Source organism: Lepidochelys kempii, chromosome 6, assembly GCF_965140285.1.
Source record: "Lepidochelys kempii isolate rLepKem1 chromosome 6, rLepKem1.hap1, whole genome shotgun sequence".
In the NCBI taxonomy this organism is placed as follows: domain Eukaryota; kingdom Metazoa; phylum Chordata; order Testudines; family Cheloniidae; genus Lepidochelys; species Lepidochelys kempii.
In genome coordinates this window covers 117,629,636-117,647,071 of record NC_136385.1, presented here as the reverse complement: position 1 = coordinate 117,647,071, position 17,436 = coordinate 117,629,636, and positions in this window count along the sequence as shown.

Here is a 17,436-nt window from a genome sequence, read left to right as displayed (position 1 = left end):
TTCTGGAAGGCTGCTCGGTACCTCACTTCTCGGACAGAAGCTAAGTGGACACAATGTACCTAATTTATCTAACGAATAGACGTCCACATTGTGCATGAAAGACTGCTTCTCATTGGCATCTCACATACTGTCCCTATCCTCTCAGGATGGTTTGGGGGCAAGACTTGTGATTGTTGAGTGCTCGGAGAAGGCAGTTCTGTTATATACATAGCCCTTGCAACTTGAATTCATACTTGGCCTCTGGTGTACATAGGGTTGGAGGCTAACAACCTTGTTCTGTATGCACATATTCCAGAATTAACTGGACATAGTGGATGCCGTGGAAAAGTTAGCATTCTGTAGGGTTATCACAACGTGAAACAGGGATACCACAGTCCCCTTTTATACCTGCAATATCTCAGATAACATGGAGTGATAACTGTAGGAAAAAGCTGACTTATTAATCAAAATCACTTTACCTTGTTTGCCAGTAATCAGTTATGTAAATTTTTCCTCACGTTAAATTCCATGCCACCGCATCAAGGTGACATACCACACATGCATAATGGCTGCCAGTGTTATTTCCAGACCTCGATCTACAGAATGTAAAGTGCCACTTATTATAAAGTCCACACAATCAACAAGGCTTCTGTCATTTCTTTACCCTTGTTTGCTGTCTCCTTTGACAGGCACAGCATGTCAGAAGCCAGTGGGAAGCAAGCACTCCATGCACACTGTGGGCTCTTTTGTTAATTAGCTGAATCAGGTGCATCATGCTGCCTCCTTAACTTCTATAGAGTGGGAGCTGCTGCTACATCTCCAGTCACAATCCAGGTTTGAAAGGTGATCAAAAATGAGAAAGTAAGATGGAAAAATATGTTTACTATTGTTTGTACAGTGCAATAGCACAGTCATGGGAATGGCACTTTGCAGGCAAATAACATGATGGTTTCTCAGCACCAAGGACTTTACAATCTCTGGGCCAGATTCATGCTGAGTAGCACTTTATTCCACAAGTTGTCCTTTGATTTCAGTGCTACTCAACCTAAATAAGGGTATCGGGATCTGGACTTAATTAAAGAAACCCAAAAGACTAATTGTGATTAAGTAAAAATGATACAGCTGCAGCAATAACTCTCTTACAATAGGAATGAGGAAAAAGTAACCACCATTCATAGAATCATAGGATATTAGGGTTGGAAGAGACTTCAGGAGGTCATCTAGTCCAATCCCCTGCTCAAAGCAGGACCAACACCACTAAATCATCCCAGCCAAGGCTTTGTCAAGCCTGACCTTAAAAACCTCTAAGGATGGAAATTCCACCTCCTTATATACGCCTCCCTAGTCATCTGTCCAAATTTCCACTTCTTGTAAGCTTCCTTTTTGAGTTTAAGCTCATTATATTTAATTCCTTGGTATCCAGACTAGTCATTCATGGAATCTTCTAAGTCATTCAGTCCTTGCAGTTGGCTTCTCAACTTAGCACTCACCTATATTATCTTGAATAAAAAATATACATTGTCAACTTAAGAATGCTGACTAACATATGCTTCTTGAGAAACATATGCCACCACTGATGCTTCATTTGACTACATGAGCAATTCAAGTAATTAGAGGAAAATAACCTAGTCCAAGAGATGGAATTCTTCTCTGTGGTCCACTCCCATTGCATTCACTGTGATTTCATGTCATCTTAAATGCTTCAACTACCTGTTCTGACTTTATCAGTAATTGAGCGGCATTTCTGATCCTTCCTCCATGAATGAAGGACCTAGGCCAAGCACAGTGGGGACTTCATGCATAGCCCCATTTTGGGGAGCAGGAAGAAGCAGAACTGAAACCCGTGGATCAAGTAATGTATCTCACCACTTGCCTTTGCTTCTCTAGAGGAAGGGGTGCAGGGATGGGAAAGATTAGCATCAGTAGTGCTTGGGTTATGCACATATGCAAATTTCAGGTGGAATCAGCTCACGAGAGTAATGAATGACTGAACCAGTGTTGCTGAACTTCTCAACTTCAGGCCGAGTCTAAGCACAGAGAAATTTCAGTTCAAAATGAATCTTTTTTGCAAAGGTCTCCAAAAGTAGGATTTTACAGTAGAAGCCCCAACTAATCTTTAAGGATAGGTGATAGTAAAGGCCTTTGGTGAACTCCATAATAATCAGATAAGGGGTTTATAATTAGAGAATTGGAGATTAATACCATCTATCTATGGGAAGCACCTGTCTGTCATCACCACAGTGTTGCTGTAAACCCCACGCTGGGCGATCCTCCTCTGCGATCAGGCAGGAATTGGGTTAGAGCAGGAAGCCCCAGCTCACCAGAGTCCTGCTTGTCTGGACTGGCCTTACTTTGAACAAGCAGCCCTCCCTATAGGCTAGTGGTGAGAAGATGAAGGTGTGTCCCCTTTCTTGCTCCACCTAGCTTCTCTCAGTTAGAGAGATTTTGAGTTCTGTCCCTGTGAAGGGAGTGAGCCAGGCTCAGTTGATGCAGCCCCCACTTCTCCCCTCCCCTAGTTCTCCAAAGGGTCAGGGAGCTGCAGGCAGCCTGGGCAGCCCTGCTGGCTCAGGCAATTCCTGACCCTGACTCTTGCTTTTTTGTGGCGCAAGAGGGTTGGGGAAAATTGAGGGCAAGCAGCAAATGAGATGGAGGCCAAAGGCGCCAACAAAGAAGTCACCCTCCTGTCGCAAATCTATTAAATTAGAAGCCTCTTAATGAAGCCCAGCTTAACAGCTCCCGTTGAGCCACACAGGATGGGGGAAATAAGCAATGGGAACAGGGGCCTTGCCACCGACCTCAAGCACATTGCCAGGCAAATACAAGAGAGAAACTCAAATTAATGTATGCAGCCAGGAAGGCTGGTTTAATAACAGGTCTGGATCTCATGGCAGCCCTTCATGCTGGCCTGACTCACTTTATGGCACTTCTTCCACCCACCCCTATTAAGAGAACTAATTGGAACACTCTAGGGATGGCCAGAGTCCAGATGGATAACATAGCAAAAACACTTCTGCTCTTACAGGATGTTAATTCCTTCCTTCCACCCCCCCAACCTGGGCATCTCCAGGGAACTATGCAAATGCAAGTGCTCTTCAGTGATCAGATATGCCTGGCTATTTAAAGCAATATAAAAATTATGATGTGGCCAAAGGAGAAATGCCTTGGAACAGAAAGTCGTCCTTTCTCGTTGACTTCAATGGATTTGCACAAGAGTAAACAAAGGGTGGTGACTGACCCATTGTTTTTGGTTGTTAGGCCATATAGGAGAAGCATGCAGCCTTATATGTGACTGTGCTATATCCAGCAAGGATGGGCATGTGTCCAAAAAACTATTCATGTTACTGAGACTTTATTTGTTCCTCTCTAAAATGGGTGACATTCCTGCTTCTCAAAGCTGTTGTGAGGCTCAATGTTTGTTAAGTGCTTTGAGACCCTCAGATGAAGTTGCCATGGAAATGGAAAGAAGTATTTATTATTATAGCATTAAGGCCTGAATAGGCTGCACTGAGGGAGAAGCCCTGATAGGCCGATCCAGAATACAGCTGAGTGTAGGACCTATGGTTCTTTGTGAGAAGAGCTGAGTGAAGCATTCATAACAAATAATTTAGCCTAAGAATTTATCAACTATGTGCTCATAAAATAGCTGTGATCTAACTGCCATTTCCTCAAGTTTATTCGTTGTTTGAATGTATTTGATTAATTTGTTTTCCAATTGTTTTATGAGCAGTCAGCGATTCTCTGATGCTCAATTTTTCCGAATTTGTGCTGCACTGCCTAGTTGTGATAAGAACATAAGAATGGCCATACTGGGTCAGATCAAAGGTCCATCTATCCCAGTATCCTGTCTTCTGACGGTGGCCAGTGCCTGGTGCCCGAGAGGGAATGAACAGAACAGGTAATCCTTGAGTGATCCATTTCTTGTCGCCCATTCCCAACTTCTGGCAAACAGAGGCTAGGGACACCATCCCTGCCCATCCTGGCTAATAGCTATTGATGGATTTATCCTCCATGAACTTATCTAGTTCTTTTTTGAACCCTTTTATAGTCTTGGCTTTCACAACATCCTCTGGCAAGGAGATCCACAGATTGACTGTGCATTGTGTGAAAAAATACTTCCTTTTGTTTGTTTTAAACCTGCTGCCTATTAATTGATCAGGTAAGTCACATGACATTGTTTCTGTTCCTTGACGAGGGGAGCAAGCACTTCCTATCCAAATACTCATATGTTCAATTTTTTTTAAAAAAATCTGTTAATATTTTAAACTTTTATTTCTGTGACTCTCCAGGTATACTTTACAAAAAGGGATTGGTAAGTTCCCTACCCTGAATAGTCAACAACCTAAGGGCCAAATTCAAAGCCTGTTGAATGCAACATGAGTCTTTCCAGTGAATTCAGTTAAGGTTGCCAACTTTCTATTTGCAGAAAACCCTTGCCCCGTCCCCTGCCCCACCCTTTTTTTGTTTGCGCAGAGCCCCCATGGCCATCCCTCCATCTGGAGGGATGGAGATGCTGGCAGCTTTCTTGGAGTCGCGCGAAGTTGGTTGGGGAGCTGGCCTGCACCGCTGACCGGACTTCTAACGGCCTGGTCAGCAGTGCTGACCAGAGCCACCAGGGTCCCTTTTCGACCGGGCATTCCAGTCAAAAATCGGACACCTGGCAACCCTAAATTCAGTGGGCTTTGGATTAGGCCCTAAAATCCACAAGAGAAGACATTGGAAGCTGATTCAGCAAAGGGAGTGGGTAGGAACCACTAACGATGAGCAGATGGAAAAGGCCAGGGGACGGGAGTGAGTTTTATATAAAGTTGCTCCTCTGTGTAAGTGGTTACACAAAGCTATTGCGTAGCTTGATCTGGGCAGGGCTATAAAAAGGAAGGAGTCTACCCCAGGGGAAGGGGTGGGTTCTCTCTCCTTCCCCCTGGCTGAAGCTGGAAAAGATCTGGGTGGTTTGTACCCAGCAGTTTGAGTGGGCTGGTTTTGGAAATAAAACAAGCCTTGAGGAAAGGGATGGGAAGTTACTTGTAGCTGGGACTTTTATATTTCCTCCCCCAGCTGGTGAGTCTGCAGACTGGCTCACAGAGCAATTGGTAGAAGGGGGAGAGAGAAGGTGCTTGGCAGGCAGGGAAGCATGTTGCAGGGACATCAGGACACAGAGATCAGTTGTGTCTTAACGTCATCGTGCCGACAGGGGTGCTTTTCTAGTGGGAGCTCCTTGGGGATTGCCCCTTGAGGCAAACAGCCAAGGAAAGGCTTGCTGGGCAGAGTCCATGGCCCGTGCCATTAGGTATGTAAATGGATTCGGTGGGATGGGGCCAGATCTCCCTGTTGCTATGCAGAACAGGAAGGAGGGGGCAATTCAGTAGCATCCCCTACCGCTAACACTGGGGGATCAGTGTTGGGGATGAAGAAGGCAGTGGGTGAGCCAAAGGAGAGGCATATTTCCCATCCTCCCACTGCCTCCCCACCTCCCCTCCTCTGCACGCTGCCTGCACCCAGAGGAAGTTTCCTTGGAGATGTGCTACAGACAGAGACTGGTACATTTCCATTGCAACTGCTCTGTGACGGGGTGACCCTTACTCTAAGGCCAGAGGAGCCCCAAGCAGCAGGACTCCTATGGAGCTGAACAATGAAGGTGGAGGAAGCTGTCAGAACTGCAGGAACCAGAGCTGTGGAGGAAGAGGGACACCTCCTCCCCCTCCCACCCCCCCCCATGTGGATAACAGGGTATTGCCAGGGTCTATGGGCCAGACTCTTGCTTTCTTTCATAGTGTGGGGAGGGCAGAGCAAACCGCACCTCCTAATGGAGGGATGCAGCTGAATCCCTGCCTGGTGACCCTTGCTGACTTCCCTGCCAGGCTGAGGATATTATAGGCCCCTAATGTTTTACAGGGAAATAACAGCTGTAGCTCACGAAAGCTTATGCTCAAATACATTGGTTAGTCTCTAAGGTGCCACAAGTCCTCCTTTTTTTTTTGCAAATACAGACTAACACGGCTGCTCCTCTGAAACGTTCATGTAGAAACTCCAATACCTGCAGCAACTGTGTAGCACTGAAGGGCAGGTTTTTCACTGACATCCTGTAAAAAGCGCACGCTACAGGCTGAATTTGGCTCTGTCACATCCATGCATGCCCACTCGACAGCATTCAAGGAGGTGGACGGAGGGGACAGCAGCTGCATTGAAGAAAAGATGGAGCAGATGACCTAGCAGGCCTCTGGGGTTCTGTGACCTCTCTTTGAATTCCTACTCCTTGTAAGCAAACACTTGTAACAGGTTGAAGTGCTAAATTTCCTTCCTAAAGGGCTTTCTCGGTTTGCTTGCAGTAGTAATCAGGAGGATATAAAATTTTCCTTTTAGACCATCTGGAAACCACAGGAAGCATCAATTATCTGCATACATTTGAATCATAAGTACATTACTCTGGAACTTTCCACATTTCATGAAAAGTAAATCCAAGCTTTTCGGCCGTGCAATGTGCAATTAAATCGCAGTGCAGCAGCACGTGGCTCAGAACAGCGTACTCCCATTGTAGGACGGTGTTCATGGAGTATCCACACGTACCAACTCCAATGGGTACACGTGGTTATAGTTTTTGACTTGATCTAGCCGATTTCTTGGCACCGCGATATCTCAACACGTGTCAATCGCAACCACCTCCCGAAGGCAGAGATTTTCATTTGAAATGTCCAACAGAGTTTCTTAAAAAGAGAGAGAGTTGTGCTCTCTGCTGGCTAGAACATCCAAATCCAGACGGGGAGGTTTGATTCAAGCACGTTAGGTTTTGCACAGGGGCAAAGATGCACAAATAGGAGCGCTTGCCAAGGAGAGCAGTTTGCCACTTCATTTTTGTTTGCTGGGTTACAGAACTGCAGGTGCAGCCTCGCTGAGCCCTTTGCTTTGCAATGAGAAGAGGGGCTAGAAGCAAGTGGATTGAAGACCTCCCAGCATGGCCTCATGGGTAGAGCACTAGACCGGAGAACTAGGTTCTATTCCTGTCTCTGTTACTGTCTTGCTGGCTAAACCTTGGGCAAGCCGCGTCACCACCTTGTGCCTCACTTTCCCCATCTGTAAATTGGGGATAATGATCTTGGCCTTCTTTGTAAAGCGCCTGGAGAGTGATGATGCATAACAGCAAGGTGGGGTTATTACTAGTGCACATTGCTGTGCTTGCCTCCTAAAGCTTCGGCTGTGAGTGGAACAGCAAGCCAGGTGATGCCCCATCTTGAGTGGCTGCTCACAGCATAGTAGTCGCTGCACACCCTGTGCTCTCTAGGAAGCACAAGGACTCCTTTCATCTGGTTCTGTCCCCTTCCAACCTCCCCACAGACGAGAGCCATGGCCTTGCCTCCCCGTCTGCACTGGGTCCAGAGCACTGGGGAGAAGCTTTCTGCACCAGCCTAGTGGGTGGATTCGATTTGCTGCCTCCATGTGCAAGGACTCGAGTCCACCAGCAGGAGAGATCTGTGTCTGGGAGCTCCACACTGCTGCCAACTCAGGGCTGTGGCTCAGAAGGTGGGGATGGGTGGGCTGGTACCAGCATGAAACATCCAAGTGCCATGTTCTCCAATGACTGCCTGCTCACCGCAAGGTGCTGCATGTGGTCTTGAAAGCCCTGATTGATCTGGCACATGCTTACTTGGAGAATGGCCTCTCCCCTCTGTTACAATCCGCTGGGGATTTGCTTATGTGTGTTAACAAAGCTTTCCAGAGCCAGGAAGCCGGGCATTCTCAGTCACTAGCATTTCCCTGGTGATAGGCCCACCAGTGCACATCCTGTCCTCCGGTAGCACCATCAGCCTCCAAGCAGGTATTATTGCTGAGTCTCAGCACGACGGTGGAGAGACATTGGCACTGATACGGCAGTGGTTTGTGTCGCTGCTCCGGATGAGTGCTTCTATAGGTATGGACTCATGGAATCTGATGATCAGCAGGATGGCTGTCTCTGCTCAGTCTGGCATCAGTGAGGAGGTGAAGAAATGTGGTCGGGAGACAGACCGTGGTGCTTTCAAATTGCACCTGTCCCTCTGCAGGGGGCCACGCCACTGAAAAACGCTGAGTTCTGGTTACAAGGACCCTCCCCCGTGCTTGCAGGGCAGGTGGAATTTTAAGGCTCCAGGTGGTACTTTATCATTGGGCAGGTAGGAAACTCGGTGGGCTATTAGCTAGGGTGTCCAAAGGTGCCCAATTACCTGACCGCTCTCAGCTACATGGATGCATCCGATGAAGTGAGCTGTAGCTCACGAAAGCTCATGCTCAAATAAATTGGTTAGTCTCTAAGGTGCCACAAGTCCTCCTTTTCTTTTTGCGAATACAGACTAACACGGCTGCTCCTCTGAAACCTGTGTTAAGAAAAAAATTTGGTCTCCCCTGAACAGTGCCCTGCAGTTTTTAAATTGAAACGTGTTTGCATAAGCCCTCACTATGCCGGGGCAACCCTTCTCCAGCTCCTTCAGAGGGTTGGCACCTGGCCGGTTCATAACTGGCCTGGCTGGTTTTTGTACAGCCTTGCTGGTTGCCGGTGAAGAGGTTTAATTCTGCCCTCTCCCTGCTCCCCCCTTGTCCCCCAGGGCGAAGGGGAAGGAAATGGGCAACAGAGCTGGGCTCTCGTCGGGAGAGGGGGAAGGGGGTTGTTGTGGGGTCACCTCCCCCGCCGTCTGCTTGTGGATTTGACAGGAGCGTGGCGAGGGGCAGGGAAGGGCAGAGGCTTCGGTCGAAGTGCTCCCAGCACCCCACCTGCACCGCCACCTGCAAAAGTGGGGCCAGGCTGCTGGGGGTGGGGCAAGCGAGAAAGTGAGGGTCAGGCTGGGTGGTTGCGGGGAGGGGGCAATCTCAGAGGTGGCGGCCCTCCCACCATGTCCCCTGCAGCCTCAGCAGCTCCCCTGCTGGTGACCTGCTGCATCACAGGGGAGGGAGGAAACCAGTGCCTGCTTACCTCTGAGTTGAGCCGTGAGAGCTGGGAGAACGGGCCAGGAGCTCCCTGGCACCAGGGAATGCCCGACCCGACAAACAGACAGCAGTGCTCCCAGGAGAGTAGGGCAGAGCGTACACTCAGCAGGGAGGGACAATATGCACAGCACCCACCACTAAGTGAATGAGATCATCACCTCCTCAACATCTTCCCTTCCCCAAGGTCACTGCTGAATAGGATGTTCCCGTTGCAATACAGGCTGTTTAGCAGAATAGAAACCTGATGTTAGATTGCCACCGTCTGTCCATTTGCAGTACTGCAGCCCAGTCTCAGGGGGAGGGAGGTTTTATGCAATTAAAGTAAATAATCCGAGTGGGTTTTTTCACACTTAAGCTGCATGGCAAGTTCTGACTCTTCCCGGCATCACATCTAGCATGGCGCTGCAGATCTTCACCTGCCATACAAACAGACACGTCAGCACATGCAAAAAAGAAAGAAAAAAGTCCAGAAATCCTACTAGAGATTGGAATATTCCACACCATGTTTGCAGTGGGGAGTCATAATAATAATTAATAATAATCACACAAGTCCAAAAGCCGAAGTTCAGAGAAAGGGGATTGAATGAAGCAAAATCACTTCAAAATTCTAATACTGAGTAGATTGGTTCTCAGAGAGAGAGAGAGAGCCTTTAGTTCTTCCAGCCTCTGCTCACTGTATATCTAAATCTGGGACATGGCTGATCATCTGGGAAAAATTATCATGCGTGCCTTAAACTATGGCTCTTTCTTCGTTAAGCACCTCCTTCCTTAGCCAGGCCTTTTCAATACATATGTCAAAGATTTTCAGTGGAGGCGTGGGGGTTTTTTTTGTTTTTTTTTTATTGTTAGGCCTTGTGAATTATTGATTTGTCTGCTTGTTTTTACTGTGCTAGCTAATTGCTGGTGGGGGAGGGACTGTGTGTGATGCGTACTCACTTTTTTTTTTAACATCGCAACCCAAGCAAGAACAAAGGCTTCACATTTATTTTACATACTGTAACGTATGAGACAGGTAGAAAATCACTTTGTCACAAAGTTTTGCAGCCACAATTTGGGGCCTGACAAACATAAGTGAGCAATAAGAAAAGGAGTACCTGTGGCACCTTAGAGACTAACCAATTTATTTGAGCATGAGCTTTCATGAGCTACAGCTCACTTCATCAGATGCATACTGTGGAAAATACAGAAGATGTTTTTATACACACAGACCATGAAAAAATGGGTGTTTATCACTACAAAAGGTTTTCTCTCCCCCCACCCCACTCTTCTGCTCGTAACAAAGAAAATAACAGAACGCCACTAGCCGTCACCTTCAGCTCCCAACTAAAACCCCTCCAATGCATTATCAAGGATCTACAACCTATCCTGAAGGACGACCCAACACTCTCAAAAATCTTGGGAGACAGGCCAGTCCTTGCCTACAGACAGCCCCCCAACCTGAAGCGAATACTCACCAGCAACCACATACCACACAACAGAACCACTAACCCAGGAACCTAGCCTTGCAACAAAGCCCGTTGCCAACTGTGCCCACATATCTATTCAGGGGACACCATCACAGGGCCTAATAACATCAGCCACACTATCAGAGGCTCGATCACCTGCACATCTGCCAATGTGATATATGCCATCATGTGCCAGCAATGCCCCTTTGCCATGTATATTGGTCAAACTGGACAGTCTCTACGTAAAAGAATAAATGGACACAAATCAGATGTCAAGAATTATAACATTCATAAACCAGACGGAGAACACGTCAATCTCTCTGGTCACGCGATTACAGACATGAAAGTTGCAATATTACAACAGAAAAACTTCAGAAACAGACTCCAAAGAGAGATTGCTGAATTGGAATCAATTTGCAAATTGGATACAATTAACTTAGGCTTTGAATAGAGACTGGGAGTGGTTGATTCATTATAAAAAGTAACCTAGTTCCCCTTGTTTATTTCTCCCCTCCCCCCAACTGTTCCTCAGACGTTCTTTTTAAACCCTGGATTTGTGCTGGAAATGGCCCACGTTGATTGTCATACACATTGTAAGGAGAGTGATCACTTTAGATAAGCTATTACCAGCAGGAGAGTGGGGTGGGGGGAGAGAAAACCTTTTGTAGTGATAAACACCCATTTTTTCATGGTCTGTGTGTATAAAAACATCTTCTGTATTTTCCATGGTATGCACCCAATGAAGTGAGCTGTAGCTCACGAAAGCTCATGCTCAGATAAATTGGTGAGTCGCTAAGGTGCCACAAGTACTCCTTTTCTTTTTGCGAATACAGACTAACACGGCTGTTACTCTGATAAGTGAGCAATGTTAACATCAAGCTTGTTAATGGGCAGTTCTCCATAGATGGTGCAGTATCTCTTCTGTATTCTCACTTAACTGTGTTACACAGCTCAGGGCCCCGATGTGCCAGGCATTGTACACATATAATGAGAAGAGATTTCCTGCCCCAGAGAGTTTACAATCTAACTAAATGACAAAATCCAGCAGATGCATACACTAAGCAGATGGGACAGTATTTAGCATAGTTCAGTGTTCCAATTACAGCAGCAAATCTCTCCTTATCCTCACTTAGGTAATATGTAGAATATCACTAATTAGCTCTAATACAGCACTGTACTAATTAAGCCATATAAGACCACTTGGGTTAGCAAGTATTATTATCCCCATTTTACAGAATAGGAAGTTGAGACTAAGAAAGAGAGGCCTGCTGCCTAAAGGTGCTCTGCACCCACACCTCTGAAAATGAAGCCATAAATGACTTGCTTATGGCCACCCAGTATGTCCATGGCAGAGCCAAGATTAGACTAAAGGAGTTCTTGAATCAAAGCACTGTGTTCTAACCCTCAGGCAATGCTCCTTCACTGGAGAGTGCCTAGCCATGACTGGAAAGGAAACAGTTCAGCAGTGTGCCTTTTAGTACAAGCTAGTACAATAGGTCTATTGGCATGAATGATGTGCACACTATAAACGGTCACAAGCATATATATTTTAGAATATATTGATATATTCTCTGGTGATGAGCATACCAGTAGCTCATCAAATAGCAGTCAGGGGCATAATCAGATGCTTTCTCTTGACGTCAGCTGTTCAGAGAATCAATACAAAGTTGGCAACAGTGACATTGGACAATCAGATTTGTCAGGAGAGATAGCACAGCATTAACTGCATGTACACTGCTCAGGCTGCGTCTGCTCAGGTGTCTGAAACACCTCTCGTTCCCACTGGCATGTTCAGAGACTTAACACAGTATTCTCATAGTCACTTGAGTACTCGCATTAAATCTTCTCATTTCCATAGTCACTCCTGCACTAGTAACTTAATGGCCAATGTACGAACACAATGTATTGTGCCAACGCATTATCTACCAGTGTGATTTTATGGAGACTCTGGATTGCTGGGTTGTCATTTTTCTAGTGAGACATAAAACTAATGACCTGCCCACTTATGGTTGTTAAACATTTCATGTCACCTCTCTAAAGAGCAGCTGTGTAAGCCCTGGTGTCCTAACTAAAACACAAATCGCGTTCTGCTTATCTAAATTTCCTTTGTAGCTTCACTTGAGTCCGGAACTTTTTCCACTCCTGTCCTAAGCTGTTGTGTAACATTGCTGTGTATTGTTAATCAGCTCCTACATTGCACCCCAGAGGCAGATGCATTTGATAGGTGAATATAGTGATGTCTGTAGGTAAGGTCTGTAAAGAGGTGGAGAGCCTTCAGGCTCAAAAGAGCTATATACGTGTAAGCTGTTGATAATGATTTATTACTATGGCCTTTCTTCTGCATAAAGCACTCTCCTGATATCTTCTGAATTATGTGGAGGCTTCAGTCCTTACCGAAGGACATTTCTCCCTCGGAACTGGGCACATTATGCAGTGCTACCAGGAGGTGGCAAGCTGCAAGCTTTACTAATAGTATTTATACAATATATTGTGGAATATTAGTCCCTTAATGACAAGCTAAACAGGGAAAACAACTCTGATTAGCTTAAGAAGTTGAAGTATTCAGAAACATGTCTCCCTTAGACATTAATTAACCTTTCTCTCCCACACAGCATTTAGATGATTGTTCTTAATTTTGTAAAATTTTTCTTAAGAGGAAGTAATAAGGCAGTCTGGGTTTGTCCTTTGTACTTGCCAAGATTCTTGTTCATATATTTTGTGGACCAGGAAGCAAATGTCAGCCTTTTGGGTAATTCCCATGAATTCCCAGTCTGGATATATTCCAAATGGCAATTAAGTGAGCTCCCAAAGAGTGGAATATTGCAGCAGCTGATGAATGTTCCTTTGAGCTTGATGAAGATTAAGAAATCTGAACAAAGGAGGGCGCCAAAGATAGCAACATGTTCTCAAGGAAAGAGCTAAGTAAAGTCACCTACTCCAGTATGTGTAATATATTAAAAAAGACAAAATCTTACAAAGTTCCCTGGTGAAATTAAAATGAGGAGTTCACAGTGCATGCTAGAAATCCAGGGTCTCAAAATGCAATTAGAGGCAAATATATGTAACTATATGAGACTATACGATGCTGACTGTGGACCCAATCCACTGCCCACTGAAATCAGTGGGTGGTTTCCATTCAATTCCCTGTGCACCAGGACATTCTATGTAAGCAGAGCAACTCCAGAAAAACTAGTGTTGCCAGAGGGTCATCAGGGGACATCAAGATTTCTGTGTGTCAGAGGTATTTTCCCTTTTTCTAAGGGAATAGAAATCATTAGGGCAAAAAATACACCAAATTAACCATACTTGGCCTGATCCCGGCCCCTGCTAGGACCTCCTCAGACTGCTCAACCAGTGTTTCATGTTTGCAGCCAGCCCACAGAAAAGAACTTCGCAAAGCACAAAAGTAACATTGGTGGGGCTACGTGTGAGAGTCCTGTGAGCAGGACAGGGTGCTTGGCGTCCTCTGAGCATCTGATGAGATCAGAGCCACTGGCACACCAAGAAGGATTCTCCTTTGCGCAGCTGCAGATAAGAGAAATGGGGAAGTAAATTACAAAAAGGAAATAAAATATACCAGACAGGGAAAATGTTACGACACAGACTCTTCACCCAGTGTACTGGAGGACAAGCAACTAGCGCAGATCACGCAATAGCTTCTCTGGAGATATATATATATACACACACACACACACACACACTCACAGAGAGAGAGAGAGAGAGAGCAATTATATCATTCAGCATAGTGACAGCCGCTTGATGTGTCCAGGAGCGCCATTCCCAGGATATAGCACAGGGACAGATCACTTTCTCATTCCCATGAATGAGGAGGCTGTGACCCAGACAGACAAAGATAGCAACTGGCTCCATCTGCAAGGGAATAGTTACCTAAGAGCGGGAGCACTTGATGCCTGTGCAGAAGCCACCCCAGGGCACCATCATTTATATCTATTCTTGGCCATCATTTTTTTTTAAATGAGAATTGCAACAGGATAGGGCCCTTTTCATGTGGCCGTCACTTTCTTCCCTCCCATTGGCTGACACCAATTGCTAAGTCAGTTGACTTGCATAGACCACAAGGTGGCAAAAATCAGGGAGATCGTATTGTTATCTTAAATGCCCCAAAACTTTAACGCAGCATTAAGTTTGACAAGCAGTGCCTCATACACTTCCAGGAAATCCCTGAAAACCAGGAAATACAAAGTTAAGGTTACATCGCCTCTGCAACCTTAACTCCGCCTCCTGGGGTTGACAATAGCTGCTAGGCATGTTCAGCAAGGCAAGCGTGGGTGGGAGGGGTGCCATAATTCGTAGACATGAGGAAGTTCTCAGAGAATGGGACATTACTTTGGGGTGGTCACCAGATCTGAATACCTGCATGAGCTCTGACAGCCTTCGCTGGGTTAGGTATAGCTGTATTGAATGGTGGAGGGAGTAGCTGAACCAGCTTAGTGGAGCAGTGACTGTTATGAGGAGAGGTGCATGTGTACTTTGAAAGGTCAGGTATGCCTCACCAGTGCTGAGTTTCTAGGCTGTATCTGCTGAGGTGTGTCTTCTTGGCATGGGGATTGTCAGCAGCCTGGTGCCATACATGGCAGTAGACTCCAGAGTTTATGGAGTGATAAGAGAAGGCAATATCTCAGAAGGAATTCTCAGGTCAGGAGTGAAGGGGTGGGAAGGGTGAAGGGGTCACAAGGCTAGGTGGTTTGTGTGGAACAAATTCATTGTGTGAGTGTAGGCATGATGTAGACAACTCCCAGTCACTATGCTGGACCTGATGTAAGTAGCTCCTGTTCGCGCTAGCTGACCTCCATGCAAGGTGTGCTGTAGCAAAGGGCAGTTGTTAGACTTTGTCTTACATGCTCACGTGCTCTGTTCCCAAAGTGTTCGGCAGCGTTTGTAAGGGTAGAGTGTGTTACAGGTGTGCTCCGGCACAACTCAAAGAGAGCAGAGAGAGAAGGTTGCGTTGCAGAGGTGTTGTGTACCTTAACTTTGTATTTCCTGGCTTGAAGTTCATGAAGGGCACGAGATACCACTGGACAGCCTTAACTCTGGTTTACCTAAGTTTGGGGGCATTTAAATGCCTTGGTTTTAAAAATATATCTATTTCTCAGCCGCCCTACATACCACCATTCAGCTCCCTCTGGCTCCTTGGCGATGATTATCCCTGCCCCAGAATGTACTGGCTGCATGATGACCCTCTCATTCCCCTTGCATCATCTAGTTGTCTCACATCTGTCTGCCTGTCCAGCACAGCCTGGGTCTCCCTCCTCAACACGCCTCTCCACAGAGAGGCAGGCATCTGCATGTGACATGCAAGTTCGGGAACTGAGAAGATGATGCAGGGACAGTGCACGGACTAGCCTGGAGTTAGTGGGGACATTTTTGAATGGGGGACAGAGATGAAGCCCCCCAATGCTCACACTGCACACCCCTGACTCCTTCCTCTCCCCTCTACTCTTCAATGCACTGTTCCACTCCATCGTGCCCTCACTGGCATGCAATAAGAATTTCTCATTTGGGAAATCCACAGTTTTAGGGCCTGACTCACCATTGCAGGTCTCCTGTTTTATGTTACTGTAACTCTATTGCTATCAAAAGAGCTACAATGGCATAAAAGCGAAGTAATGCAGTAGTGACTCAGGCCCTAAATGGTCATTCTAGGGAATTATGCTGATTCATTTCCAGGAGGAAAACTGATGACAATCTATAAATAATAATTAGTGAGTCTACTGCAATTATATTATGTTATACCGTATTTGTAAATGAAAAGGCACTTTCACTGTATGGGGAGACCCTGCTTTTCCAGGTATATATAAACTTTTGTGGCTATTACTGGTTCAGTTGAAATTTCTCATACTTATTCTAGGCACAGTGGTGGGTTTTTTAAGGGAAAGATGTTTGGTATTTTTGTTTAAATATTCTAGTGTGAAAATAATATTTTTTCACCCCTGAAGAAATTTCAGACATTTGTTTTGCTGTTAGATAGCTAAAAACAATGGCTTATTTCAAACACTTCAGACTTTCCAGAGGATTTATCCCATATATTCTGCAATGGGGGCGGTCAATACTCTGCACTTTTGGGACTTGACAACCTACAGGGTGTGGTCATCTTTGATGATGGGCCTGCATCCAAACACCTCCCAATCTTGACACTACATCCAGAGCCAACACTTGTGGCTTTAGCCCAACTCTGTAACAAGTGGACAAAGACATTCTTCCCGTCAGCCTGTCTTCAGTGACTGTTGCATGTATGCTGAGTTGGGGTAATTGGGTTAAAGAAGTGAGGAATAGAACGAGAATATGCTTTAATAGTAGGGTGACCATCCGTCCCGCTTTTAAAGGGACAGTCCCCTTTTTTTGGGACTTTTTCTTATATGGGCACCTATTACCCCCACCCCCTGTCCCACTTTTTCACAGTTGCTCTCTGGTAACCCTATCTAATAGTGATATTTGTTATATACTGTATTGTCAAGCATTATGGTGTATTGCGTTACTCCGATCTTCCCAACTATGAATCTCAGGCCATAAATCTTAGTCACAAGGTGGAATCATGCATGGTCATTATCAGCAAGACATTTTCACGATGAAAGTGATCCAATAGGTTCATTCAAATGTAAGGGCAGGGAATGTGCGCCTTTTAAACACACTGCATTTAGGGCTCAAGTGAACAAAGTTTCTGAGCACTGAGGCCCCCAATCCAGAAAAAACACATGCTTAACTTTAAGCGTGTGAATAATCCTAGTGACTTCATCTGTACCACTCACATGCAAACGCTTAGCTACTTTTCTGCATGGGTCCTGTACAAAGCAAGGGGGAACAGGAAGGTAGGAGATGATGAGCAGATGTGATTACATAAATGAGAATGCTTTGGGATTTATTGCTTCATAAGAATGCTGTATGACTGATAGGACCAATAACCAAGGACCAAATAAGGATCACTTGGCAGGGAGGCTGGGGATGCCGTTATCACCCAGCAGTCTCCTCCGTCACACACGTTACTCTTCTGCAATAGTGCTACGAGGTTTTAGGGACATTACCGTCTGTCTTTGTTGATGTGGATTGC